This window comes from Passer domesticus, chromosome 14 (genome assembly GCF_036417665.1).
Source record: "Passer domesticus isolate bPasDom1 chromosome 14, bPasDom1.hap1, whole genome shotgun sequence".
NCBI classification, from domain to species: Eukaryota; Metazoa; Chordata; class Aves; order Passeriformes; family Passeridae; genus Passer; species Passer domesticus.
Genome location: NC_087487.1, coordinates 8,318,536 through 8,344,457, shown reverse-complemented (window position 1 = coordinate 8,344,457; position 25,922 = coordinate 8,318,536). Strand labels below are relative to the sequence as shown.

The 25,922-nt window shown below is 42.3% G+C and overlaps 1 protein-coding gene and 1 long non-coding RNA gene across 6 annotated transcripts in view; one reads left to right on the top strand and one right to left on the bottom strand.

Annotated features, from left to right (window-relative positions):
- The window catches only part of WDR72 (WD repeat domain 72), a 337,194-nt gene that overhangs the window by 28,739 nt on the left and 282,533 nt on the right, over positions 1-25,922 (bottom strand). The gene's annotated exons all lie outside the window — the stretch shown is intronic.
- Positions 17,999-25,618, top strand: LOC135281012 (uncharacterized). 2 transcript variants are annotated; one of them, XR_010347799.1, is made up of 4 exons: positions 17,999-18,201; positions 20,470-20,608; positions 23,896-24,015; positions 25,401-25,618. It is a non-coding gene; the product is annotated as an uncharacterized LOC135281012 (long non-coding RNA). The 2 variants fall into 2 exon arrangements; XR_010347800.1 differs by lacking the exons at positions 23,896-24,015; positions 25,401-25,618 and adding an exon at positions 22,085-23,123.

Genomic DNA, 25,922 nt, shown 5'->3' with positions numbered 1-25,922 from the left:
CATAAATTCTGCCATTCTGATCAGAAAAGAAAGCATGGTCAGTTATGCTCTTAGTCTAATGAAATACAGAGAGGTCTCAGACTAAAAAAATGAAAAAAAGTACAAAGAAAAGGTGGTTTTGTCCATATGATGCACTAAGACCATTTAGTCCTAATAATCACTTGAAACACCCTATTCAAAAAGGTATTTGGAGTTCTTATCACATTTAGGAAATTGCTTAAAACATTTCTGGATTTATCTGAAATCCATTGCTAATTGTGATTGGTTTAGTCTGTTGAAATGCAGGAACCAGAGCATGCAGAAAGTCCTTGGTTTACCAACACTTCCTAAATGTATTGTGACAATGAAAAATAAACTTCATAAATGGTTGTCCAGCACCTGTTTATTTACCAGGAGTTATAATGAAATTCAGGCCTTTCAGCCCTAAGAGAGTGTTCACCCCAAATCACACCCACTGCCTGCAGGGCATTTCCCAGGCAGGAAAACGTGCCAGTGGTGAGGGCACCTGCTTGCCACCAGTCCCACGCTTTGCCAGGATGCAGGGGTGACACTGAGAGGTCACTGAAGCTCTGTGTGCCCTCTGCTCACTCTCTGGAGAGCAGCAGCACAGGGGGGTCCCACAGAGCCCTGTGGCACCATGGGGAAAGTGGGGCTGTTGGCAGCCCCTGACTTTGTACTTTACTAGGGACACGACTCCTGCTGCTACTGCTCTTGTTTTCAAAACATACAATAATCTCAGTTTGGTCAAATAACAATCAAATACTATAATTTTAACCATGAAATCAATAGTCATGAAAATGGCCCCAGCTCATTATAGCTCTCTTGGGAAGTTTTCAAATAGATAAGGATAATGGCAGAAGGTTGAAGTTAGACTGGATCAAGCACTAATTGCAAAAAAGATGAAGGACAATTTTGTTTCTAAATGTAGGAATATTTCTCAATTATGACTCTGAAATAACATTCACTTATTGTAAATATTTAGGTAGATTCTTCTGTGTTTCTCAAGCTATTCCTTAATTTCTAAATGGGATCCTCAGCTTCAGCTCAAATGATTCCTTGGTGTTCATCTACTTGTTGTGGCTAAAAACTTTATTGTACAGTGGAAGGCAAGGAACAAAACCATGTTTGTGTTGAGTAACAAGCCTGTGGTACTTTCTGGGGTCTCCAGGATGAAGGAGGAATGACTGAGTTTGACCCCATGTTTTTAGAAGGTTAATTTATTATATTATGATATGATATGATATTAAAGAATGCTATACTAAAACTATTCTAAACTATAGAGAAAGGTTACAGACAGAAGACTTAACAAGAATTAATAATGAAAACTTGTGACTGCTTCCAGAGTCCCGACACAGCTGGCTGTGATTGGTCATTAATTTAAAACAATTCACATGAAACTAATCAAACAATGACCAGTTGGTAAACAATCTCCAGACCACATTCCAAAGCAGCAAAACAGGAGAAGCAATCAGATAATTATTGCTTTCATTTCTCTCTGAGGCTTCTCAGCTTCCCAGGAGAAGAAATCCTGGCAAAGAGATTTTTCAGAAAATATGACAGTGACACCAGCCCAAACACAGCCTAAACCAAATCCCCATACCCAGTGGGCATTGGGCAAAGCCATAACCAATAAAAGAATAGTTGGAGCAAGCAGCTCAAGGACAAGCTGTGGCTGAAATTTATATAAACCATTGAGAAAACATTCAGAAACAACCACGTCAATTTTGTGTATTTACAAAGACACTAAGCAGTTCACAGCTTCCACAGCAAAGAAAGATTGCATTAGAGAATTTGCATGTCCTATAACATTAAAGCCACCTGAACTTTGAAGAGGAAGGGCTCCTGTCTGCAGTGGCCTTGTGGCTGCTGGGAGTTCCTTCAGCATCCCCTTAGATCGCTGGCATTTGGCTCATTTTGTGGCGCTTCTATTCAATTGTTGATTGTGTGATTGAATTTACCATTTAGAGCCATTACCGCGTGTCGTGAACTTTCCCAATCTGAAATGCGAGAATCTTCCCCTCAGTACGGGGCTGCTGAGAGGGAGGTGTCGTGGGGCAGGTCCCGCAGGGCCCAGGGAGGGGAACAGATCTGAGGAGCTCTCCAGCATCACTTCCTTCTCTTCCTCCTCCCACCTCCCTGTTTCCCTCCCTCTCCAGAGCCCCACTTTGTGTCATTCCCCTCCTGTCCACATAAGGAGCCCTGTGGCATCCACTGTGAAGAAAGGAACCTACAAGGTGCATGAGCAGTTTTCCATACAAGGATAAAAGGTGTGTTTATCATCAGTCAGGGTTTTCTGGCTTGAAGCTGAAACGTGGAAAAATTAAGAATGTTATTTCTCTCATTCCACGACCCATTTCCCTGCTCTGTAGCAACATTAGCAACAGCCAACAAGAAAATCATATCTGCAGAGGAAATTTCTGGGCTTGATTAATGCTGTTTGTCAGTTCAGCTGGGCAGAGTGGGGCTGTGTGGCAGCAAGTCTCAGAGCACAATCCTTCAGGCGAGGCTGAAAGGGCTGTAAACAAGCTATGAAAGTTTAATGACATTCAAATATCTGAATGACTCCTCAAATGGTATAGTGGTTAGGAATTGTCCTGTACAGCTTTTGTAAAGAATTCACAGGGTTAATGACTAAAGAATGGAGTTCTGGTAATCAATATAGTCCTCTGGCTCTATTGATTGGAATCGCCTGCTTATTTTGCAGCTAAGATTTTTTAGCCCATTCAGAACAAAGACACCCTAGGGGACTGTTAAGTAAATAGGCATTTAAGACTTTTTCGTTGCTAAGAAAGTAGTTAATTATTATTAGTGCTTAAAAGTCTCAATTTAGACAGAACATCCCAATGAACATCATAATTTTGCTACTTTTCTGTATGTTTTATGCAAATGCATGTATATTGGCAGCTGTTTAGAAGTGTGCACCTATTGGGCTGGACAAGGTGCCCAGGGAAGCTTCAAACCTGGAAGACCTCAGGATGCTGAGTATCTTTGTAGGGACCTGTTCACAGAAAAGGATCAGGTGCCCAGGCAGTCACAGTGTTTGTAGGGTGAGGGCTGCCAAAATTGTGAATGTGGAGGGAATCCCTGTTGATGTTTTGCTGAAAGATGACATTCATAGAGGTGGAGGAAGATGAGTGCCTCAAAAGAGAGCGGGGCTTTATAGATACAATAAAACCAGAAAGTGGTTCACTAAACAAGCAACTTTCTATTTTGTCATACAGGTAAGGATTTTCTGCTGATGTCACTGTTTCTGCAGGCCAGAGGATCACCAAATCAGCTAAGGCAGCTGCCAGTGCAGAGGACAATGTGGCAGGGCAGGGAAACCACAAGTGAATGTTCCTCACTTGGCAGGCAGCGTGGCCTCAGCCTCTGAAAGCAGCTGGGAGCCGACTGCATTCCCTTTAGCAGATTTCAGAGAACAGGGGAAACTCAAGCTACACATCTTTGATGCAGGGTGTGATCTGTGCAGTCCAGCTGGGCTTGCAGTGCTGCCCTGGCCCTACTCTCCAGCTGAGATGCCTCCTGCAGATCCAGCTGCAAACTTAGCCCCATGCTTGGCCCTCAGACCAGCCAAAGCTGACAGCTCCTGCCACATCTCCAATATTGTCACACTAGAGCTGAAGTCATTATTACTACCATTCTTTTCTTACAGCCACAAAAATCTTAATTTCCTTTTGCCTTTTTTGTCATTTTAAACCAGAAGCTGCTCCTTGCTGATAGAGGAAGGAGAACAGAGTAGTGCTTTCCCACTGAATGGCAGGTGGTGGAACTGCTTTGCATTTTGATGCCACTCTAGTTTCCTTTGCTCTTTGCTTGTTCAACCATTTTTGCTTGTTACACTTGAAGCTGTGAACCCAGTGGATCAGAGAAGAGACATCCATTTGGAACTCGAGCACTTGATCTTTTCCATCCCCCTTAAAAATTAATTAGCATGGCTGCTTGCTCGTACAGGCATTTGATAAAAATGCACCAGTCAACAAGCACTTATGCACCAGCTGAGACATTGAGAAAACATTACATTTCGTATATGATCCAATTAACAGCTTTTCCCCCTGACAATGATTTCCTACCTACTTAGGCTGTTATATACAATTTGGTAATATGTGGAAGTATTCATCACGCTTGCATTCCCTGACACTAATCCTGTTTGTAGATTCTCCTCACTTTCCCCTTCCTAGAATTTAGAGTGGAGATTCCTGATTGCAGCCTGTACAGAGCAATGGCTGGATTTTAGCCATAAGTGATGTCACAAATCCATAATCCATAGACAGAGGCAGAACAGCAGCTCTGTTCATAGTTTTATACGTCTTAATTTTGATTTTACCTTGTACAACTGTACCCCCAGTACCTTTGTAAAAGTGACTTACAAGGCATATCTTTGTAAGTGTTGGACTGCTTACCATCACTTGGTAACCTCCACTCCTTATCTTGTCCAGCTTCTAATGGAGATAGTCCAAAAGAGGAGCCCTGACTCTGAATTTCAAATCTCAGTACAAATCTGCTCTCAAAAATCCTGGCAAGTGAATTTGAAGGTTTTATTGCACCCAAGCAGCAGTCCCTCATTTTGGTTACTGTTGAGGTCTATCCATCTGCATAAACCAGCAAGTGAAAGATTTGAATTAATTTTCTGGAAAAAGTTTACTTAAAAAGGAACATTTATGGCAACTGTATAATGATACCTGCTATGGGTAAACAATGTGAAAATCATTGCAGGTCGCATACAGAGGAGCATTACACAGATCAACACCTCCCTGGGTTTGGGCTGCAGCTGATTTCAGATCAGAGCTTTCTTTGCTGTAGTTTTACTGAACACCATACGGCTGGAGTTGGACAAAATGGGAGGTAGGGAAAATAAGGGGTTTCTCAAGGGTTTCTGAACCTTGGGTGGGAATCGCCTTGGGAGGACAGATGGGACAGAGCTATCCCTGATTTTGTTTCCACTATGGAACATTCTTAAAAATTAACAAATGAAAGCCACATAGCACTGCACAGTCTTTTACAGTGAGTAACACAGATTCAGTCACACTGTAACCTTTTGAGTAATTGTTTAGGGAAAACTACTGCACAATTTGGGATAGAGAAAGGAATTCTTTGTGGCCTTTTGATGAAAAAAAATTCAGAAGCATTTTAGGTTGAGTAAGACACTGAATTTGACCCAAAAATGTTTTAATTTTTTTTTTTTTTTTTTTTTAGGATTTTTCTGGATCATCAGTAAAGAAAAATAATCTGATTTGTTATGCAGTGTAAAGACCTATTGCACATTGCCAGGAATACGATTGTGAAGAAAGAGCTGCAAACCAGTGCACATTGATATCAAATGTGTAGCCATTAAGCAAGGAGAAAAAGGAAGGTCCAAAGCTAGGGAATTAATGAAATTTTGCCCAAGGGCAACATTCAAATATATTTATTTTTTTAATTTGTAGTTTTAACTTTGCTGAATCCATCTGTTATTTTCATATGTAAATACCCCTTTCCTTCACTCTTTCTATTCTCTAGGTACATTTTCCTTCTCTCTTTTTTTCTTGTTTGTTTTTGTGCTAACTCCTCAGTAACACGTGAGACCTCCCTGAAGTGTGAAGTCAGAGAACATTTTGGGGTGCCAGGTAAGATGATGTTCACACTGGGACCCTGTACAAGTTGGGGCTTTACCTTTGCAGACCACAGAGGAAACTCCTGTGAAGAAGAACACAAGAATCCTCTGCACAGTTTTTCTGCACAACTTACTATGAACTTACCATGAAAAGCTGAGGAAAGGCAAAAGCCATTGTTTTTTCAAGGATGAAGGCATTGATGTCCCTGATGGTGAATTGGGTTCAATTTGTAATGTTAAGTTGTGAGCCCTGATAACACAGGAAAAAAAAAGAGAGAAGGAAAACCTCAGAATGTGGAGAAATCTTTACCATGTGGCTTTGCTTTCTCTTTCCCAAGATGACAGGTCTGGGTTCCTTAACCGACTCTATGTTATAGGAAATACATTTGCCTGAAAATGAGTCAAGGTGCTCCCTTGACTTCCATTCCATGGAATGCTGAGGTCCCATGCCAGTGCAGCCAGGCACACAGACTGGGACACCTTGGGTTCTAACAGCCTGTGCTAGTGACTATCATATGGAGTGACCCATTCCCACAGATGTCATGAAATCATGGCTATGTTTGTTTTGCATTGAAAATGGTGCTAAGCTTTTGAGGATCAAAGCTCTCTTTCAGGCCCTGCTGGAGATTCACTGTGTGACTTTATTATGTCCCCACAGAATCTTTTTACTTCTAGATCTCCTTCTTCATGATGGGAAAAATGACATTGGTCCATCTAAAAGAAACTCTTCAACATCCCTTCCAAAAAAGCAATAATACTAATTAGAGAGATGTAGGTGACATAAAGTGGTTTTTTTCACTAGAAACCTCTCCCTCCAGTAGATATGCAAAAATGTATCTTTATGGTTTGGTTATTTACCATGGTGTTTATGAATTACAGAGAAGTCATCTCATACCTTGGTATTCAGAGTAATGCAACATACTTACTAGAAATCCACCTAAGCAATTACTTTTCTGATCTATTGCCAGATTCCTTTCATATCAGCTGCAGCAGCTTGCAAAAACTTAACAAATAGCATTTTACATAGGCTTGTAGTCTATATTCAGTTTTATCTGATTATTTTTAGCACAGTGATTTGAGAATCCAAATTACAGCTAAGAAAATGGAAAATTCATTTTCCAACAATGCCTTAAGCTTCACTAGCATTTTAGAGCAGAACATTTCTGTGATGGCCTTTGATTCAATCCAGGCTGAACGAAAGACATTTCATCACCACAGAATGCATTTCTTTATTTGCCTTGGATCTATGATTCTGTCAGTATTGAGAGAAAAGAAAAATCAATGCTGCACTATAAACCTCGGGCAGCCCCTGGCCAACGTGGTCAGCATGGTGTGAGCAAAGGAAATGGCAGGGGAAAAAAATTGACCGCTCAGCAATAGTGTGGCACAGTAACGGACAAAGCTCTGGGCTAATAACAGCTTGCAATTACACATGGAAAGCCAAAGCTTGTAGGGCATTCAGTACGAAGGGGATGTAATACAATTTATTGAACCACCGGTTAGAGTTCTGCAGCTTCTCAATAAAAAAAAAAAGGGCTGTGGACCTGTACTGCTTAAAAGACAGACTTATATGGTGCCAGCAGGGAAAGGAGACTTGAAGAAAGCAGAAAGCCCTTCCTTTTTATGTCTTGGATAGTGAGCAAGTGGGAGAATGCAGCCTATTTATGCTTTCTAAAAATACACCACGAGGCTTAAAGGGACAGCCCTGCTGCCAGAGCCCGGCTGCCTCCACGGCTGCCTGCACACACACACACCCCCTGAGCCACAGAGGCCAAACACATCCAGGCTCTGCATTCTAATTCCCCCAGCTGCACCTGTGCTGACAGCACCCTGCACATCCTGCCACTCTGAAAAAGGGGAAAGCAGCATGACAAAAATCCTTACTCAGGTACTGCTCTTCATCTGAGAGAAGCGAGGTGTTTCTGCAGGAGAGCAGAGCACCAAAATACCAGTTAATGAGAAGGGGAAATCCTGAACTAAAAAGAGGAATCATTGACACCATGGTTTTGAACAGACAGAAATTAAAAATTATGACTAAAAACATGAGTTTTATAGTCATCAAAGGAGGTGGAGGCATGCTTGGGTAGGTCTGGCTGCACTAGTGAAGGTCAGCACAGCACTGCACTGAGGCCAACACCCTCCTGCCCCCCCAGTGCCCTTTGCCAGATGGGACAGCTGGGGACACTGTGGCCACAGGTGGGGCACAGCCTCAGTCCCAGCCACCTGCTCACTGGGGTTTGTGCCTCCACCAAGGAGGAGCAGGGTCTGTTAAGGGTAAGTGGCCATGGAGCAGTCTTGGGGAAATACATACAAACACATGTATGTGTGCAGGGTGCAGTATTTGTGTTTTCAGATGGTGATGCAAAGTTTTGTCACTCAATGGCATGAAAACAGGAGATGCCAAGCATCACCCAGTGTGGGCTGAAGCCCTGGTGCTTGCTTTGGGAGCAAGTCATCCCACACTGAATCCATCTGTTATTTTCATATGTAAATACTCCTCTCCTCCACTATTTCTATTCTCTGGACCTCTTTCTGCTCACATTAGCATACATTCACATTTACCAGATTATGTCTTAGCATCAGTTTTAGGCATTTGATATAAAGGCTGCCAAACCAGTAGCAGGTTGCTCAAAGCCCTGTTTTAGAGTTAGGATTCATCTTTCCCCCCGAGTTAGCACAATACAGCAGGAATATTAATACCCAGCCTCAGATCCTGCACTTCCTGGGGGACCCTGATCTTTGCAGGGCCACCTGGGTCTGGCAATTGCCTGACCACATTTGTATGTATTGCACAGAAACAGTTTCTAAAATTTTTGGCAAGTGTTGTAGTACTTGTTCCTAAATACTACAGCGATGTGGTGAAGTGTACATTGAAAACAACTGAAACAACAGCCACAATGTGTCTGATTATTTTGTGTTCTTAACTGAAGTCAAGCTGTCCTCACAATGCAATACAGCTACAAGATTCTTCATCCTCAGTAACAGAGACATATTTCCCTTTATTATGACCAGAGGAACCAGGCCATGGGTACAACTGTGGGATACTATCCCAGTGCAAATCTGGCCCAGAGATACTTTTGTTTAATCTGAAATGTAATTTCTACAGTCCTAGCCTAAACACTTCACCATTTCATATTTCCATATCTATCTCTTCTCCTAGTACAATTTACAGTTCCAGTGGCTCCTTTGGGCTTCCCTGGCACAGCACACCCTCTTCAGCACCAAAATATCAGAATTAGCGCGCAAGAGGCCGTTGTATCTCCTGTGACAATGACAGCAGGGTCCCCGTGCCATACAGCCAGCCCTGCGCCCAGCACTGCGCTGCTCAGCAAAGCCGTGGCCCCCTTTCTGTAATTAAGTCCTTCTACATGACACGGCGCAAGAGATAAGGGATTAGTGCCTGAGACGTGAGGAGCTGGCTGCAGTGAGGAGCTAGCTGAGGACCCTGGCACAGAGGAAGCCCCTTGTCCTGGCTCCTCTTGGCAGCCCCAGCCATGGGGGAGGAGGACGCCAGCGTTGGCCATTCCCAATGTCACCTGCAGAGAGCCATTAGCCCGCTCAGCCCTCTATTCCTACACGCTGAATCAAATTAATCTAACAAAAACAGATGACCTGTGAGCTCAGCCTGCCTTACAGCAAAGTCAAATGGGAGCGAGGGGCAGTGGCGGCCAGGCAGGGAGGGCCAGCTCTGTCCCCAGCCCCTCGCTGTGGCCTCCCGCGGGTCTCCCTCCGTCGCCGGCTGTCACCGCAGCCACCTCTGCCTCTGCAGCCACACGAGCCCTCTCTTGTCTACCTTGGGCTGGCTGTGCTACCCCCTCCATCGCACACGTCCACACGCACACAGAGCTGCTGACCTAGAGGTGTTAGCCACTCCGCAGCTGCCGTTCTTCTCACATTAATCTATAGGAATCAATGGACATTTCATTAGAGTAATCAAGTGTGGATGCATCCCGCATTTATATCCCGCACCTCCCCCTTCCCCCCCAGCTGCTTTCACAGGCTAATTGGTCCTACAGCAAAGACTATGTGGATATTTTTCCCTACAGATGAGTGTCAAGAGCAGTTTTTTACTGCTGGTTGAAATACCTATCAATAGAGAGGTAGTATAAAAGCCTTCACCCATCAGGCAGTGTTGCTGATGCTAATACATTATGCACTCTCTGTTCTCACACACTCAACTCCTTTACACCTTTTCCCCATACTACTGAGTCATTTCTGCTGACTTCCATAAGAGAATTACTCCATTGCATTTTCCTCTAAAAAGAAAAAAAAAAGATTGCAATTAACACTTCTCTATCAGTTCACAATACATTGAGGGAATTTCTCACATAGTTATATTTCATCAGCAAGCTTTATATTTTTTTCAGTCAAATCTCTTCATCTTGCTTACTATGATATCTTATAATTTCACCAGGTTTATGTGGTTTATATGCATATTGGTACACCATGACACCTTGTGAAAGGCACCAGCATTGTGTTCAGCACCTTTGCTGTCTGGGAGGGGATGTTCTCCCTTCTCTGCTCTACTCTGCAAAGACAGCAGAGCTTTAGCAGGACCCAGGGAGTGCTGAGAAACATCCCAAGGGTTGCTGTTGCTAAAATGTGTATGTGACAGAGGGCTGGTGACCAAGTACAGTCCTTACAGTTGGGGGACCAAGGGCTTCCTTCAGATGATCTTTTTGAGGCCGTGAGAAAATGTGATGCTACTTGTTTGAACAAAAAGTTTGAAAGTGGAATTTTTCATAAGATCATGGACTTTCCATTAAAAAATAATTTCAAAAGCTTTTACAGGAAGGTGGACACCTAACAGCATATTTAAAATGTATGAAAGCTTTAGAAATGCCATTGTGGAGAAGGAGGCAGTGCAGGATAGGCAGGCAGTGGCTCAGGGGTGCTGTGCCTGTGGCTAAGGTGCCTCTTAGAAAGGGCTGCTGGGGCATGTGGGGTAAGGGCTCTGCACAGGCCTCCTCCTCTGCAACAACCCTGCAGCAAGGATGAGGGCTATCTGGAAATTCACCACACTGCACCATCACCCTGCCCAATGCTTGGCCTGGGCAGCCTCCAAGGAGAAGGACAGGAACTCAGGAAACCACAGGGATGGGAGCTTTGGTGTCCCTTGAAGTTGAAATTAGCTTTTCTGTCTTAGTAAATGTATTTGATGATTAGAAAAATGAGCTGAATTAAAACATCACTGACTTGCAGTAAAGTTTATCCTTCTGGTATGTTATCTTTCAAGTCATGTCAGACCTGAAAAAAAGCCCCATATGTTCTAAGCAGTAAAGTACTTGAGCAGTTACTTTTGTTGAGAGATTCAAGTAACAAAAACACCCCAAACAAAACCCAAAACAAAACAAAAAAACCCCAACAACAACAAACAACAACAAAAATTCCTTTCTTCTTCATCTGATTTCTAGAACTATTAGCATGAGTTACATGGGTTTACCCCAGGAGCCCCATAGGCTGCTGGTGCTAGTTTGCAATATATTTGGATATATTGCAGGGATGTGGAATTTCTTCTACCTTCCTGACTTTTCCAATATGGCATACAATTTTCAGTTTTGTTTAATGAATACTATATATGCTTTCAATTTTTTTTTTGTTTTAACTAAACCCTACTTTTTGCTTATGGCCAAACTCATGAAACTGCAATGAAGAAAAATGAACCCGCTGAAGGGGATTGACCCCACATGCTCACGACCAGGCCTTTCAAGACTAACGAGAGAGTTTGCATTTGCTTTTCCTGCCAGATCTCTTTCCTGAGGGCACACTGCATAATGCAAAAAGAGCTATGTGAAGTTTGGTGCAGAGGATGAAAACAGGACCATTCGGCTGTTTTACAGAGATGAGGTTCTCTTCCCCTTCCCCCTCCACACGTTTTTCACTGTAAGTGAAAATGAAACTTGTGCTTTTCAGAGGAAATGGCTGCTAAAGGTTAAAGGGTAAGTCTTCCTTGCTGCAAGCATACATTTTTGCAAGCTGAATCTTATCCATGTGGCTAGCAGCACTCACACTGAAATAACTGCAGAGGGTTTAGAAGAAGAGTAGGGAAATAGAGGGCAAGAGCATCAAAAGAACATCCCAAAATGGATTCATCTGCTCTTTTTTATTCCTTCATTTGAGTTCTGGCCACCTTCTTTTCCCTATTCCACATTCCACTGCAGAAACAAGGTCATTATTCAGAGGTAGAGGGTGGAGCTGTGCCCAAAAGGACAGCCATTGTGCAAGGAAGCAAGAGCATTTCTCCAGGGTTGCCTTACCTACCACAAGGGCAAGGAAATTTGGGGCAACAGGTACCTGAAGCCTTGACTCCTTCCCCTGCCAACCAACCAGTGTGTTTGTGCAGCTGATGTACCCACACAAAAACACAGTGTCACACATCACAAGTCCCTGGGAAAAGAGCAGGGGGAGGAAGGAAGGAGGCAGCTGTTGCCCAGCCCAGCTCGTCTCTCTGCTTGCTTTTGTCCTCAGAGTGCCTGTCATTTGGCTCTTGGGTTTTTTCCTGACACAGTGAAAGAGTGTCTGAATGGTCCTGAAAGCAGTTTCTTGAACATTTTGATATATTCTATTTAGTGCAATGCTCCTAGGAAATATTTGATCTCAAGCAAACACACTCATTAGTATCCACATGAAATTCAGAATATTCCTGGTGACAGTCTGTTATATAAAATACAAAATAGGATGAACAGAAGTCCAATCAAAAACACACCTTCTAATAGCATATAGTTTACAGAATACAAATGTGGACAAGATTGAGTGTATTGACACAGAACATACATGGAGAGCAATGGAGCACAAATGTACATCCATAAAATGTACAACCATTTAGCTTTAAATGAAGACATTTGAAGTTGTCTTCAACTATAAGATTTAGCACATAAGATAGCAAATCCAGAGGGATTCAGCATTTTCCTCCTAGTCCTTCTCTTCCACTTGTCTCCCAAAACCAAGCACTGAATCCAACATGTGGGAGATTGGTGAAGGGTTTGTGGTGCTTGCCTAAGGAAAGCTGGAGTTGCATGAAGCAATGTTCCAAAGGATGCAGAGCTGGATGGGCAGGGGCATGGCTGGGAAATGGCTGTGGCCAAGCTCAGTGCTCAGAAGGCTGCAGGTGCCAAATCTTCTCTGGACAGGTCTCCCAGTGAGCCCAGGGCAGCAGGCTGCCCTCTGCTGCCCCTGCTCCCTGGGGCTGGGGAGCTCCCTGCCCACGCCTCAACACTGTGCAACAGCAGTGAAACAGCACAGGAATGGCTCTTGCTCCTTTGAGGTTACCCATACCCAGGAAAGATTACTTTAATTTCCTTCTAAGAAAGCTGAAATGGCCCAAGTTAAAAAAGCTCCTTGTGATTGTTCTGTAAAGCACCACTTATTGATATACCTTGAAATCAAAATTCATTCCAAAAGTTCACAGCAGGAAAAGAAGGGAGTTTTTCTGAGTCTGGACTTTCTGACATCCCAGTCAGTTAATGGATTACATTCACCTTTCAATGGTCCCAGGTCCAGCTTCTACTGGCACTGCTGTGCCTTTTGTGCCTCTGACCTTACTTTGATTTACCAGCCATTGACAGGTGAGAATGAACCTCCAGGTACCTCAGCCCTTCCCCACTTTGCTGTGGACACACCCACTTTCTCTTAAGGCTGTAATACACACTTTTAATTTGCTGTGTGAATTTTCATTGAGCTTTACTCCTCAGCTGTCACAGATGTGATTTCAAGGATTATTAAAAATGGGTCTGCATAGGTTTTAACTTCTTTATGAGATGTAAAGGAAAAACCTCATCCATTTTATCTTGCAGTAGGAATATTGATAATGTCCATTTTAACTGATTACTTGAGGCCAAAAAAATTCTGATAAGGCTGGAAATATGTCTTTGTTAGTCCACATTAAATATGAAGTTTTCTTGATATTTGACATTCTTAGCATGGACCACCTTGATGTGGCCTCCTGAATTATTTGCATAAGTTACTTGGTAAGTTGAGATACCTGAACAGTACATTAAGATCAGCCCAAAGTCACTGGATAATGTGCCCTAAAGGGTCTGAAATATGATTTTTTTCTTCCACGACAAACAGATGTATGGCCTTTTCTGACACTACAGATCTCCTTTCTCCCCACATAGATGTAATGAAGGCAAATTGTATTCAACCTGCTGCATAAAATTGTCTGGGATAAACACCCTTTCCACTTAAAAATGACCAAGGAGGAGGAGGACATGGAGATATGGTGCTCTCTTTCACACTGCCCTGTTAGATGAGCTCAAATGTGAGAGCTGTGCTGAGAAGCTTGGAAGACAGTGATGCTGATGGGCTGTGTGTGCAGGGCACAGATCCCAACTAGTCCCTGTGGTTTGTGTGCAAGAGGAGAGCAACAGCAAACAAGTGAAAGAAATTATCTTATCCAGGGTCTTCCCGAGCTCTTGTTTTGGAAGGAAATTTGGAAGATGCCATATTGTATTTGTGGGGTGCCCAGATGAAGGAAGGAATGATGAATCTGACTCCAGTTCTCAGAAGGCTAATTTATTATTTTATGATACTATATTATATTAAAGAATACTATACTATATTATAATAAAGAATACAGAAAGGATACTTACAGAATGCTAAAGAGATAATAATGAAAACTTGTGACTCTCTCCAGAGTCCTGACACAGCTTGGAATTGATTGGCCATTGAGTTAAAACAATTCACAGCAGAACCCAATGAAACAATCACCTGTGGGTAAACAATCTCCAAACACATTCCACATGTGAGCACAACACAGGAGAAGCAAATTAGATAATTATTGTTTTCATTTTTCTCTGAGGTTTCTCAGATTTTTCAGGGATTTTTCAGAAAATACGGATGTGACATCAGCACACCAGCCTTGGCCCTGCCTGTAATGATGGGTATCAGAGGAATCAGTCACTGGAGTGACACCAAAGCATCCATATTTAATCTGAAATTTCCCTCCATAACAAACCCCTTGAGTTTTCTTTTTTAATTTTTTTTAATGGCATATTTGAGTTTCTTCAATCTTTCCTAGAACAGAACTAGCACAAACTCAGGCCTAGGCAGCGTGCAGCCAGCAGGGTGGCTGAAGGCTTCCCAGACTTCTTGCTTTTCTCTACTTGGTTCTTTGTTTAGACTCAATCTCTGCAAATCTTGGTTGTTTCTGTGCAAGGTAAATTGAGTGGCCTACCTTACAACTGCCCACATTCACTTTTGCCCTTTTTAACAGAGTTTCCTTGCCTGATGCCATCTGTACCTTTTTTCACACCTCCTTTGGCTCAGAGTGACTCTAAGGGGGAGTGTACATACTGCAACTGGAATAGACTGAAACTTTTCCAAGAATATATATACTGCCAAGAAAAGTGTGAAGCTGCTGACAAAGTTTTCATACAGAGTATTAGAAAATACATACCAAGTGGGTTTTAAAATTTTGTTTGATAAAGAAGAAAAAAAAGCAGTATGGGAACTGTATTGAGATCTCCAGAAATTCCCCTTTTTTGCATTTACCTGCATAGGCAGAAGAAGAGGCAGTCCAGGAAAAAGGCATTCTAAGAAAAAAACCAGTTCAGAACATGTTCAAAAAATGTAAATTCTTTAAAATGTGTAAAAAGGCCATGCACTTGGTTATCATTAGAACCTGTCTGGAGATAGGGATTATACAGCATCTTCATCTATGGCTTTATAAACTAACTGATGATTAGTTTATAAATCCTTGCATTTTAATAGCTGCAGCTGATGCATAACTGATCACCAATGTCTTCATTCTCTGCGCTGTGCATCACCAGTACAGAGGAACAACAAAACCAATGCATTTTGGTAGTCACAGACACCACAGTTACTAATGTAAAGGTTTGAAAAAAAGTATAAAAGTTTCTCTTAGGTCACATGCCCCTCCTACCTTAGAGAGGATATATTATAATCCATTGTTTTTCTAAAACAGGAGCATGAAGCTCTGTGGTACTGTGCAGACCTTTTGTAACAGCAAAGCTGCTCAGGACCTACATGGAGAGGATGGGAGCAGATAAAACTCCTTCCAGGAGAGGTTCTAGATGGGGCAGGGGAAGGGATTACTTTAATCCCTGTCCCACTCACAGGCTCTGCTGGCCTTCAAAAGGTATTCTTGAGCTGAAGTGTTGGATCTGTTAAGAGCTCTTCATAAAAATATCATGGAGCCAGTTTAGAGAAAATGGATCCACTTCCTTTCATCTGCCTGGAGGGTTTTGGCAGTTGTTGGGGCTTGAGGGTTTGCTAATGGCAAGAAGAAAGGCTCTGAAGTGGCAGAAGTGGGAAAAGAATAATGCTGATGCAGGCAGGCAGAATGTGCTAAGGTTTCATTTCCGTGACCAAAGCCTTGCAAAGGCCAGCCAGTGAAAATGAGCACAAAACCCAGGACCTGCCACTCTCTGCTTTCCTCAGCTTTAATCATAAACCAAAAGCTTTTGCTGTGACATTCACCCGCAGTGCAGAGCCCTCCCCTTTGCCCAGGAGTGACAGAATGACCCCTTGGTTAAACTTTGCTTTGGCATTTCTAACCATACTTCCTTAAAAAAAATTCCAAGTACAAATGTTGGTTACTTTTTTTGAAAAACGGGTCAGATTTTTAAGATGAATCAACTTAAAAAAAAAAAAAAACTTCAGAGCTTGCAGTGTGCTTATTGCCTTACAAAGTGTTGCTGGCAATAGCAATTTTAATATGAAGCAATAAAAGAGGAGGTGTGAGGACTATTGCACTACAACTTGCAGATGGCTGCTCAGCCACAGGAGTTGCAGGGAAGGGGTCCCATGGGCTATTGTGGTCCCATGAGAAGTGAATAGCCCCCTGGGTGTTTGGAGCTGGGGCTGAGCTCAGCACTCTGGTATTTGGAGCTGGGGCTGAGCTCTGGGCCACACGCTATCATCTCTATTTACAGAAGTTGGTGGACTTTCCTCCACAGCTAAATAGGCTGACAGCCTCAGAGATTGGCTTTGAGTTTTTGGTTTGAACAAATCAATGAGCTACAAGGAAAACTACAAAAACAACAACAACAAAAGAAATGGTTTCTGAATGTTACCTGAAAAACCACAGAGTTTCAAAAGAAAAATCTCTAGCGAAAAAGATACCTGGAGCAAGGCAAGGGAAGAAGGTCCTCCTACAGTACACAGATCAGTGCAAAACCATAAAACACTATTTATTGCATACTATTCTGGACATAAAGATGGACTTGATGAGATTCACTTTTAAGCTGTTTCAGTCCATCAACAGAACTGCCAAATAATTTCTAATGCAATGCAGAAAAATGATTGTTTTTAAAGTTAGTTTATGACCCACACCTCTGCTAGCCCCAGAGGGCAATAACAGCTCGAGCACTTCCTGAGTGAAATAAAATGTGAGGAGGAAGACGTAGATGGAATTTCAGTTTTCATCATCAACTTTTCAGCCTAATTACATTTAATTCACATGTGATCAACCCTGCCCCACAGACTGATAAGGAAGGGAGTGGGCAGAAGAGAAAAAGGTGACTTGAATAGCTGGAGTACAGACATCAATAAAGAAATGTTTGTTTGCTAATGGTAATAATCCCTGCTTCTTACAGAGCACTGGAAATAGAGAGCCCTGTATGAGCATTAACTCATCAGTGACCTAATGCCTGATTCAGACAAGGATCCCCTGCTGCTGTGGGGGGCCCTGTGCCCCTGTAGGGCACAGACTGCCCCAGAGAGCCTTGGGGAGCTGCAGCAGAGGCTGTCCTGCCTGCCAGCAGTGCATCCCAAGTTCCACCCCCTGCTTTGGGAACATCTGGGAGGTGAGCTGGGGAGGCAGAACAGGTCCCAGGAAGAGTCTTTGGTGGGTTCTCAAAAGGGAAAAGTGGCAAGGGGCAAAACTCACAAACAGAACACCTTATGGATGGTAAATACATGTGTAAGACATTTACTTAAGGCAAACTCTCACATATCTGGAAAGCTTTGATTGCTACACTGGCATTGGTGCTGTGCCTGTGAATGCAGACATTCACCAACCAAGTGCCCAGAGGAAGGCACTGCCAGCAGGTCCCTGAAGAGCCTGCCTCTATTTACCCTGGAACCACATCCCAGTGCTGCCCTGGCAAGGCAGGTGGGTGTTGCAAAGGGAATGAACTTGCTGAGCTGATTACAGACTGCAGCAGGTTTCCAAGGGTCCTGGCCCTTATCCAGCCCAGTAAGAAATACTTTGCCTGTTTCACTTGGGTACAGCAGGTTCACATTCAGGCTGAGCTTTAGCCACAGCAGCAAGAGCTGTGAAAGGCAGACCTGTAAAGCAGCTGCAGGTGACCTGGGGTCTCCATCAGCCACAGGAGGAAGGAGGTCAGCACAGCACAGCACAGCACGTGCAGCCCTGCCACCCTCCCACTCCCACCTCGTGCCAGGGCAGCTCCTCACCCTGCAACTGGCTGAGCCTGGCTCCTGGCAAAGCTTTCCAGCAGGAAAGTCTTCAGCTGGTACAAAAGATAATCCTGAATTATTGTTGAGGGCTCAGGATAATATAAGGGTCATCAGTTTGGTGTGTCTAAGTATAAAAATTTGAGCTGTGAAGAGTAAAGACTTTATTTATTTTACAATAACAAGGAAGACTATGATGCTGTATAATCTAATGCTGGGCACCTTCGCAGGTTAGAACTTCCTACAATAATATTATTTAAAATATATTTTGATTTATTTTGAGTGGTTAAGTTTGGCTTGCGTGGAAATGGAGATGCTTCAGCTTTATGAAGGGTTTTCTGTGCATTTTCACAAACTTAGTTGAACTTTTTATGTGTATGTCAAAATGAAGTTATACACATCAAAGAATATTGTGAGTTTTCAAGTCTGAGGTCCAAATTCATTACTGGTGTAACTGCTGTAGACGTAACTGATAATCTGACCCAGATTCTGGACTTTAGACAGTTTATCATCCCTGAGGATTATGTAGAGTTTACTTATCAGGAGAAGAATCCAATCATCTTTCATGCCCCTGGTGTGAGGAGTGGACTTTGCAGCCACGTTTAGCAGTGGATGCCTTGCCTGGGAAATGTCTCAGCATGCTGTGTAATAAATGGCACTTGCTAGAGCTGAGGGCTGGCAAGAAATTGTGCTGCCCTGCTCCTGTGTGTGGAGGCATATGTGAGCAGGCTGTGTGTCACTGAGATTTGTAGATAACCAAAGCTGGAATCTCTATGGTTTGTAGTTTACTGATGCAAGTTCCTGCTTTTCATTGATCTCCATTCACTAAATCTGGACATTTGACTACTAGAAAGAACCAAGCAGCTTTTAACTCCATCTTTCACATCTCTCCAGTGCCTATGAAAGGCATTGTTTTGTTTTAAGGAAATGATGAAATGGAAGGAGAACCCATACTTTATGCATCCCAAATATTTGGAGAATTTAAAACCCAGGCTGAACTTGGGTTCCATTTGTATTTTGGCTTCCCTTGTAATTGATCCATGTAAAGCCCTTGTATCTCATACTGAGAATGGCAGCATGTAGTGCTCCAACAATTAATGTGAAAAATTCCTGGTTTTAATTTTCTATTAATGTTAACTGAGCCATTGTGTGTCCCTGTTCCATTGCTTAGCTGCAGTTGTACTGAGCAGCCTTGGAAAACAGATGAAGTATGGGTGGTTATTGCCCAAAATACAACTGGATTTCATAACTAAACCCCTGGAGCTTAGAATTTATGCCACTGCTATCTGTGGCTCTTAAATGCCATTCACCCCTAAGAAGCACCCCACACTCACACAAAACATTTGTATGATTTAGCTTGATGTGGTGCTTTCCAGGGTCCAAAGCAGGACTGATATTATTATTTCTAAAAACGAGAAGGGAGAAATAAAATATCTTCATTTAACTGCTAAGGGAAAAAGAGAAAAGAAAGTCTGAATCTCTTGAAACTAAGTTAGGTGTGCTACAACCAGATAACTCCAGACATGGAGCTTGTTGTGCTTCTTTAAAAGGGCCTAGTCAATCTGCAAAGGTATTTTTCTCTTATGCTTGGATATTTTATGTACATAGCTCTATTTTTGGCTTAACAGCTTTCCTGTTTAAATCACTGAAACACATCAGCTAAGCAAAACTGCATTTTGCAGACCCATGGCTGAAGTGTTAACATATTGTGGTTTCAGAAAGCTTAAAAAGGACGGACTAGAGGAAGGGAAAAATTTTCATTAGGGGATTAATTAGACAAAACAAAGCAATAAGAGACTCCAAAAGGCTCACTCTTCAGAGATTTCCATAACTGTGCTCTTTACAAATGAGTTTAATGACCTGGAGGAAGAACTTGGGGCAGGTGAGGAAGTGGTCAGGAAGCAGCTGTAAGTGCCCACTGCATTCCTGGGGTATCTCAGGCCCCACATCCGGGCTGTGAGTGATGCACTAATGAATCCTGGCCATCTTTGCAGCACTCTGCTGAGCTCCTGAGAGCTGCTGCTATTCTGGGGAAAAACCAGTTCTGCTCAGACTTCCTCCTGTCATCTAGGGGCTGCTAACACTCCTATAGGATGTATATTTTGGAGGTCAAATAAATCAATACAATTCAAAATCAAAACAAATACAGTAAACAAACAGTCTAATGTGATTAACTGTTTTCCCTCTTTTTCTTCTGGGCATGGTCCTCAAAAGCATTAGTGGCATAAACAATAGAAGGAAAGAAAATGAATATGTAAAGTATCTCATCTCTTCCCACATGTAATAAAATGAAAACAAATGTTCTCACTTCTACAAACTCCACCACATCAAATTAATAATGGAAAACATCACATCAAAGCACTCTTTGTGCTCAATAGCCTGTGGCACATTTGGACTCATCAATAGATGTTCAACAATATTACAACTTGTTTAAATCTTGGTAAAGTAGTGTTATGTACTATTGTTATTGACTTTCTTTTTCTAATTATCACCCAAAGGTGACAGATGATACAGCACTAATGATCAGACTGTTTAAGAGCTGAATCAGCTTAGAATCCCAACTCATTAAACCTCAGCAAGACTAAAAGATTCCTTGGACTTTAAGGCTGAAAGCTTCACTCTGCTGACAACATTTTGGTGAGTTATACAGGGGGCAAAAATCAAGAGATTTTTCACTGACAGCATCTTTGGAGATTTTAAGGATTCTAGTACAAAAAAGTGCCTAAATATTTAAAAGTATATAAAATCCACAGAGCTGTCACGATAAAGCAAATATTTGCAGAACCACTTTTGGTGTGCTAAACCTTCCCTTGAATCTGTTTAAGCTAATAGTAAAACTGTTCTTGATTTTAATAGAAGCTGAAGCCAGTAGGAGTTGCAGAGCCACGGCATTTGTTTGAACCCATTTCTCCCAGTGTGGTCAGAAGCAGAGACCCCAATAGCATTTTTGTGGTGTGTACCAGTGTATTTCAGCCTTGCACCAAATTCATTATTTCCTTAGCCAGTTTGGCAATGACATGTGGCCTTTTTACATCTGTTTTAGAAAACCTGACTAAACTAATATATCCCTTTCTGTTGCTTCATTGGATACAGGTTAGGAACGATATTCCTGATGTTATCCTGATGTTAGGAAGTGATGGCTGTCTCTAACAGCAAGAGCTGAATCAGATTTCTGAAGCCAAAAGTAAAGTTAATGAAGAGATTAAACTAAGGGATAGGGACTAAACCCATCTTTTGTAACTGCACTGAACAATAAACTATTAACACTCCCTGGCTGCAATGTTTGATACCAGTGTTCAGTCTGAAGATGCTTGTCCAGAGCAAGTAAATCCTCACCTGGACAAGCTTCCATTTACTTGGCAGTGACCAGAACCAGAAGCATTGGCCTCCATTCCTTGCAGTAAAAGCCCAAACATTTTAGCTCAGTGTGCTGTTCCTCACTCAGAGCTCACATGGTATATTTCCCAATGAGCTGTGCTACTTCTGCATGGAGACCTATAGGAATTAACTTCTAAAATCAGGCAGTAGTCACTCTAATCTCTGTATTTAGTTTGTCCCATTCAAGCCCCATGTTATAAATCAGAATAGCAGTTACCCAGTTTGCCAGGCCACATTCCTTACAAAGTAAATGAAACTATTAGGTGCTATTATGAGGGCAGGATTAGCAACTGAAAACTTCCCTATAAACTGCTATCTAATAATTTATTACAGTTTTGATGTTTCCTGGCAACTGAACAGATTAATAAGTCCATAGTCCACCTCTGATATTCTCTTTCCCCCTATCACAAACTTTTGGACCTTGCAACGTTTATTTTCACTTTCATAAAATGCACTGTATCAGAGAGTCAGTGCAGGACTGGCAGTGGTGCCCTAGCTACAGCCCAGGAAAGATTTTACCCCAGTTAGACAAAACCCACATATTAGAGTGTCACAGCAATGAGGTGCAAAGAGAATTCTCCTGCCTGATGTGCACACAGAGTGAAAACACAAATGTGTATTTGCAAAGCCTCTTCCCACCTTAACTGCTTTTCTGCCCTGAGCTTCCCCACTTGTACTCTGCAGCTGTCTTGAGTCAAAAAATGATGCCTTGTTAATTTTTCTGCTTCTTTTTAGGACTACACACGTGCTAATGTGGTCACAGACTCACCACTTCAAAGACACTGTGCACCTTGATGAATGTTGTAAATCCCAAATTACACAGGATTTATTTTGGGAAATTGCTTTTTCCTTTTCTCCTCACAAAGTTGATCGAGGCTAAACCTTTTGTTCATTTTGGGTCGGCTTAAGTCTAAGTCCAAATGATACATCTAGCTTTAGTTTTGATAAGGGCAAAATTAAAGCCCAGGCTGGATCCTCTGAGTCCCTGCTGTGCAGTCCCCAAAGGCTGCCTGGTACACAGCTTTTCAGCCTCTCGAGCAACCAGAGCTATTTACTTTGGAGTCACAAAATATAAGGACTAAAGATCTTTTTTCAATATTGACATTCAATGGAAAGGTTACTTATTTTTGACAGTCCTTCAAAAGAGATTCCCAACGATTCCCCCATTTCTCCTTCTCTCTGTGTCTTATCCCTGAAGCCTCCAGCTGCAAGCACCATTCTTCTTTGCTGCCTGTCAACATGAGCAATTAATGGCTCTGAAGGGTTGCTTTGAATGGCCTGTGTAGTCCCACCCACAGGAACTGGCTTCAAGATAGCAGTGCCAAGTGGTTTCATGGGAATCCATAGAGGAGCAATAGTTTTACCCAGAGGTCATAATGTTTTGGATAAAATTGTGAATCAGTTTTTAGCTGTGTGCTATGAGCTTCAGGCTACTTTTTAAATTCTCCCCCAAAGCTTACTGTTTTTTACATGAAGAGGCCATATGTCATAATAAACATCAGGCTTAGGAACAGCTCACACTCTAAATGTCAGGCTACAAAGCTACCTTTAAAGATTAAATCTCTGCCCTCTTCAAAAGGGAGGTTGAAGGGAGGGATGAAGAAATCCCAAATACAGAGAGCCTCACAAATAAAGCAAAGTTTACTACTAACAAAACGTATCTTGCAAAAACACACTTGGTGCTTTGCTGTTGGAGCTGCCCTCGATAAAATGTGGGTGTCATTTGAAAAGGACATCATTTCCAATGAATTCTGAAAGTGTCACACAGAGTATTGATCGATCGAGTCTTGCCGTCAGCGTGACCGGGGCCGGCAAAAAGCTATCCCTGTGATCCAATTTTCAGAGCTCACAGACACCTCCAGTCCCAGGCAAATGGCGTCAGCAAGTGGCAGGAGGGTCTGGGGGAGGGGAGCTGGAGGGAAACGTGGAGGGGAGAGGCTTTGCACTGCCTGCTTGTCTAAGCATTAAATGTTATTAGGCACAAGCATGGCACCCCCATTGTGTGGGGAGGCTGCTGTGTTTCTGGCCTTTGTGTTACCAGCAATGCCCAACCATTTGTACATCGAAAGTAGGTCCTTATCAGCAAGATATACCCTGATAAGATCACGTTTTTTATGATTACATCAGTGTTCAGCCAGTTTCCTGCTTCTGCCTGCAGACACGCACGGCACGGCGCCGGGCGCGCACCGGAGCCGTTGTTGGCCAAACACCTGTGAGCCATGGCTGGCTGTGACACGGGGCTGGCACTGTCCCCCGTGTCCCCAGGGTGGGCTGTGGGGAGCAGGAGCACCCCGTGCAGAGCACAGAGCCAGCCCTGGGCTCTGCTCCAGCTGGGCCTGCTGCGTGCAGGTCTCGGGTACCAAACACATCCATCCCACAGGAGAGGCTGGAGAAGGAATTATCAAAACCCTTCACGAAGCTGAGCGAGCTCAAAAGGAAAGCGTTGTCTCAGCCTGAAGGAATCCTGGCTTGAATCTGAAAGTGCTGGGGATGCCCCCACCCCTGCACAATTAAGGATGCACTTTGTTTTTCCTCGTGTTACACAGGGAGAAACATTGTGTGGATCCTCGCACAACGAATCCTCTGCTGGACTTGCAGGCACCACACGAGTGAAATAACAGGAAAGATAAAAACATGAAAAACAACAATAAAGGGAGAGCTGCCAGGTGAGAGAAATAGGATGATTTGTTGTTTGTACGAAGCCAGTGGGGAACTGCAGCAGGTAAGAAAAAAAAGTTTAAGTGGGATGAGTGAATTACACACATTTTCTTATTATACACCTGATTTCTCTTTGTGGACTCATTGTTACTTAATAGGGGAAATATTTGCTCCTGCTGTATTGTTTCCTCTTTGTACTAAGTGACACAAAACCTCTTTCATTATTTTTGCAAGGAAATTACTTCCTTTCCTAAGAATTATTTATACATTAAAATAAGACTAGGAACTGAAGTGTACTGTTAGTCATTTCTAGTGTTGAAAAGAATGCTATTTTTGAAACAGAATGGAAGTGTTCAGCAGAATCTGAATTTTACTGACTATATTAATAGTATTTTAAAACAAAAGCTTCAGAATGAAACCAGAATTTTTAAATAAACCACACAGCTTTCATTTTATTAAAAGAAAAAAAAAAAGCAACAATTTACTCCCAGTAGTACTCTTTTTAATAGGCTTCTTTTCTAATTAGTATCTAAATCTACAATTATTTCTGCTAAATTTGAGGAACTCTCATGTTTGAGTGAGTACAGCAAAGAAAAACAAGGCTTCACAACTAATAATAAAAAAAATTTAAATTAATTTCTTCTGTTTAATATAAATTAAATATTTTGTTTTCAAGAAACACCTAGGGAACTGAAATTCTCTTAAGTCACCCAGAAAGCATGTTCTAGGGTTGGCACTCCAAATTCACCACTCATAATAAAAAACAAGGAGAGCAGATGCAGTGAAGACACAAAGCAAAACTTGCCACAGGATAAACCATGTTTGCACAGAGAGCATAGCACCACTTCCACCCACTAACAAATCAATCAAAGTCAACATCTATTTCCAAATGATTTGAAAACAGAAAAAAAGCAACAAATTTAATGAATTTTTCATTAGAAGTCCTTCACTCTACCACAGATGAACTAAAAAAAAAATCTACAAAACAGTCGCGCAGTGCTTGAGAGAGACCAGAGTCTCCTTACCTTAGAAGCAGCTCCTACCACCCCATCAGAGCTAGGCTAAACCCATGCAACCTCAAAGACCCTGTGCAGTGTGTGTGTCTCCTAACAGCTGCACCTGAACTTTCAGGTGCCTGCATTTTCCCTAGTAGAGCCCTTTCCCCCAGTGATTTATATTTTTGTTAATACATTTAATTGCAGAGGTCTGAATTTCTGTATATTGGTTCTCATAACCAGCTGCAGCTGAATGTTTTTCAGAAAATCTGGATAGGAATTCACATATTTGAAAAGAGCCCCAAACTGATATCAGGGCTGACCAAAATGCACAAAATCCATTACGGTCCACTTCATCAAATGCAATTTTTTAAAATGAAATCTTAACTGTTTTGCAGTACATGTTTCTCCAAGTATTCAGTGGCAAAGTACAGAATGAACTCATGCAAAGTGAAGGACTCTGAAGTTCAGTTCTTGATTAAAGCATCACTAATTGCTGATGCATCTGCTCCAGATGGAAGTGACCAGAACTGCAGTGTCCATGTGGATTGCACTGGCAGCACCAGAGGGAGAGTGCTCACATGGAAAATTCTGGCTTTTCTCAGCACTGATGTACCTAGCCCAGAAGTATGAGATATATTCTCAATAAAATGCATCTCTTCTGGACACTAATACATGAGTAGTAAAAAAGAAAAATCATGGAATTTTATCCTGAAGGTACCAAGTCAAAGTCCATTCATGGCCAAAGTTCCCGTTAACTTCAGTGGGGTTCAATTATGTTCCAAATATTGCAAATTATTTCTTCAGAGGTTCACCTGGGCAACCCACTTTGCTGCAACAGCAGCACTGGGCCAACCCACAGATTGAGCAGATTTTCCCCCTTAAGATAGTTTCTAGTTTTTTACAGCAAGTAAAAAATT